The sequence below is a fragment of the Manduca sexta genome, chromosome 3 (genome assembly GCF_014839805.1).
Source record: "Manduca sexta isolate Smith_Timp_Sample1 chromosome 3, JHU_Msex_v1.0, whole genome shotgun sequence".
Lineage (NCBI taxonomy): Eukaryota > Metazoa > Arthropoda > Insecta > Lepidoptera > Sphingidae > Manduca > Manduca sexta.
Window position 1 is genome coordinate 8,013,969 of NC_051117.1, and position 4,528 is coordinate 8,018,496.

The following is a 4,528-nucleotide window of genomic DNA, read 5'->3' on the forward strand; positions in this document are numbered from 1 at the left end:
TAACTTAAGATTTATAATTTAATTTGTGACAAAACTTAAGATTTATCTTTCGATTTCTATATAGTCTTATTAAAAAAATAATCGGACAGATTAACAACTGAAGTTAGCTAAAATTGAGTTTCTCGAAGCCGACCACTATTTATGTACTATGTATTTTGAGACTATGCAATTTTGTCGCGTTCGCGATTCACTTTCACTTTTGTTGAGTTTCAGAACGCGATATTAGATCCTCCAACGCGCACGCGAATTTGAACTTTATGCAGCGGTAATAAATTACAAATTGACTATCCATTTTATTTAGAAAACGTTTGTATGGGAAATAGAAAAATGCTGTTTTGAGGATTTTCCCGGCAATTATTCGAATTTTTCTCACCTTTTAAACCTTTCCTAGACCTCCACGAATAATTCAAGACCAAGATAAGATAAATCCGTTCAGCCGTTCTCGAGTTTTAGCGAGACTAACGAACAGCAATTGATTTTTATATATATAGAAGACTAGATGACCCGGTGAACTTCGTATCACCTACATACATTTATTATTATTATTCATTGTGGAACGCAATTTTGCCATACCAATACGTATGTTATCATTATCTGTCTCCCGTTAGTCAACAGTAAGGTTTGCACGTGAGGTAGCTCGTCGCACATTTCATTAACTTCGACGATCAAAGTCATCTTCTCCGTGGCATTTTGCGACAATAACAATAAATAAAGTTCTCACGCACTGACAAGTTGATGATAGATTTTAATAATAGTCTTGAAATTTATTTATTTATTTTCTATTTTTAAGAACCCACTGACACTTTTACACTTTATTTATTTCTGAAATGTTTTGTATTTGAACAAAATAAACCACACACACTCATAGTACAACTATGAAACAGACTTATTTCTGAATATATCTATATATATGTTACAGTTCTTTATTTCTAAAAAGAGAAAAGACATGAAATGTTTGACAGGTAGGAACATTTTGTATTGAAAACTTATATTGTCGTTTTTAGTATTTTTCCGTTATTTATTATTTATGTTCGTCACCGTTTAATCCATCCCTGGACTTCCACAAATAATTCAAAACCAAAATTAGCCAAATCGGTTCAGCCGTTCTCGAGTTTTAGCGAGACTAACGAACAGCAATTGATTTTTATATATATAGATTAAAGTGCATTCGGGTAAGATCGCATACGGGGTAAGATCGTATAATGAAAAAATACCACGAATCAATGGTTACTTTTTAGTTTAAGCTACATAGGCGGCTACTTTGTATCTTTTTGCCCCGCCCTATATACCACAGTTGATGCTACGACCAAGAACAGGGTGCACTGTGTGCAGTAAAACAAAAAAGGTGGATTTCGTTCTTCTTAACATTATTGAGACTTCTATTTGATTTTGTAGACCTTATCATACTAGCTTTAGAAGCGTTAATAGAACGAAATCCGAACTTACCCCGCGAACGTTCGATCTTTTCTAAGGGTTTTAAATTTTTATACAGATATTATCACCTATTGTTAAGCTTACACAGACAGAATTGGAAGATGATTAAATTATCACATAAATAAGAATTAATAATGGCCAGTTTTGTGTATAAAATGCTGGTACCGCTTATACATTTAACACACCGAAAAACCGTCCGAAATTAGCCGAACGCACCTCACAACATTTATAATACAATATACTTACAACTACAAACATACATTGAAATGATCTTCACAAAAATAAATCGTTGATTTATCGGACGTATATTTTGGATCTCGTCGTGCTAAAGTCAACCACTTTTTTCTTACAGCTTTTAATTTTGGCACATGAATGAACAATTTATCGGGATTATGTAGTGTCGAGTTTTTACATAAAGGCACCGAACAATATTTATATGATGACCCGTTCATTTTTGTGGAAAATGTAAGATATAAATTCAAACAATTTCTTTTGTTGTTAGTGAATACTCTTTGAGTGCAGGTTAGGTGTCACAACTGTCACGAATGTTTATATATGTGCGATGACATCACCCAGCGATAATGTCACGTTACAACGTGTTTTAGCGAAACTTGAGAAATTATAGATTAAAAAACAAACTCACGGATTTTTAATAAATTGAGCATATTTTAACAATAAAAATATAATGCGACGCTATAAGTGAATAGTCATGTATAGTTTTACATACATTTAAAAATATTGTCAAACACCCTTTTACTATTTTCGATTCGATTCGATTGTTATGGAGAATGAGAAAAGTATGAATTGTAGGTACAGTCGAGAGCACATGTACCTCCCCCATTCCCTTTGCCGATATTATAATAACATAGACCAGAGCGTAATTGAGCGTACGGAATATTAGGAATAGAATTGGTGAATTCATTCGAGTTTTAGAAAGTCGGGGGGGGGGCAGCTGCACCTCTTTGCAAAATGTTTGTAAACATTTTCTAACATCAAAACATTTACTCACAAATTGGTCAATTGTTACATTTTGTTAGGAACTGTTACATGTTATAAGTGCTCCTACATAATGTTTCCTCACATTTTATAACGATTAAATCTGGTATTGGCTCGCAGTTTGTTTGCGTTCTGAGAGCGTCTACACGATAATGGAAGAGGATTTGCTCATTGGAATAGCTTTCATTTTTTGTTTAAAAAAGAAGAAAAAGCGCTCTTATTGGATGCGCTAAACGCTAAAAGCTAGAGAAAAATATAGTGCTACTAAACATTTTCTAACATGAAAACATTTTTTAACATTTGTGATTAAATGTTTGCCAACAAATGTTTACTAAGTACTAAACATTTTCTAACGGCAATGTGGGAGCACCTTTACGTAACAACGTTAGTGCCGCACGCTCATTGGCCGTTAAGTTTTCAATTTTGTATCAAAAATTTAGAAAATATTAAGTTGGTATGATATACTATTTGATACATCGGGCACATTATTATTCACGTTCGAACTATGCACCTATTATTTTCATTTTGCTTATTATTTTTTTCGACGTGCATGAAACTCACGAACACGTTCCTTAGAACTTTTTTAATCTTATTTAATTTTTTTTTCCACCGATATTCACGACTCCTTTCAGCATCAGTTTTCGGTATACTTGCAAAATTAATTTATTAGTGAGAATAAAATATAGACATAGATAAAAATACACAAATAATACAACACGTTTGCTTTATACTAGAGCTTTGTTGTATGCATGTGCAAACACACAGGTACTAACATATACAGTATACTTACACGTAGAACGCTCTGAACAATACAATATAGATATACTTATACATATTATGTCGCTACACAATATGGTCAATGTTTAGTAAATGAGAGTGGGGATGCTACGAAGCATTGCACAAAGAGGATATCGAGAATATAATATACTGTGTAATGTATTCTATCTCATTTTCAAATCACAAGGATTTAAAAACAAGCTTCACTTCTAAAAATCAATTTTAGAGTCCTTGAAACTTGAATAATGATGCCAACTTACATCAAAGTGGTCTTCGCAAAAATACATTCGAGAATCTGCAGATACATTCGGATCCCGTCTCGCAAGCTGTAGCCACTGTTTACGTATGTGTGACTTCTTAGGCACATGAATAAACAGTTTATTAGGTGTTTTAGTAGTTGTACTTCCACATTGGGGTACTACACAGTATTTGTAAAATTTTGAACTCATTTTATTGTAGTAATTTTTTCGTTAACGCATTTAATGACTCACTGTCTGTATTGCAAACTGTGTCGTCATACGAGAAGCCATGACAGGACGTTTTGGTGGTGAAATGTCAATAAGTTTTTAAAAAAGCAAAATATAATAGAACCTATTGTTTATGGAACTTGTACTATTCGCCAAAAAAGAAAAAAAACTTGGCAATCTTTACCCATTATATTCAAACTGTACTCTCAGACTGATTGACGTGATTTTGTGTTCTTATTAGTTTTGAAAAAATACAACAAACGTTACATATGAGTAGGTTTTAATTAACATTGACAATTCTATTAAAAATCGTACTTAGAAAATATAATATGAGTACGTTTTTGACTAATATACACATATGAGAATTATAAATTGTTTTAACATAGTACATATATTATTTACTCTATGAATAGAAGTATTTTGTAAGTTTAGTTCCGATCAATGATAAAAGAGTATAGAGGATGACCGATATGGTCACGTGACATGCGGCACTTTGAATGCATAAATTAGCGTCGACTCCACCCCTTACAATAGTGATATGCTAGTACCGAAAACTATGTATCGACATCGATGAATTAAAAGAGAGATAAATAAGCTAAAATATATATATATATATATATATATATATATATATATATATATATATATATATATATATATATATATATGAATGTGGAGGCAAGTACACGTTTAAAAATGTATCATTTTATTCTTTTTTCAATATTTTTTTTTTATAATACAAGTAAGTTTTGGAGAAGGGGCAGTAAAAGTACCGTATATCGTAAACGCTGTGGCTATTCGATTTTTTTTAGGAGATTGACTATCATTTTTGAATATATTCACAGATGAAATAC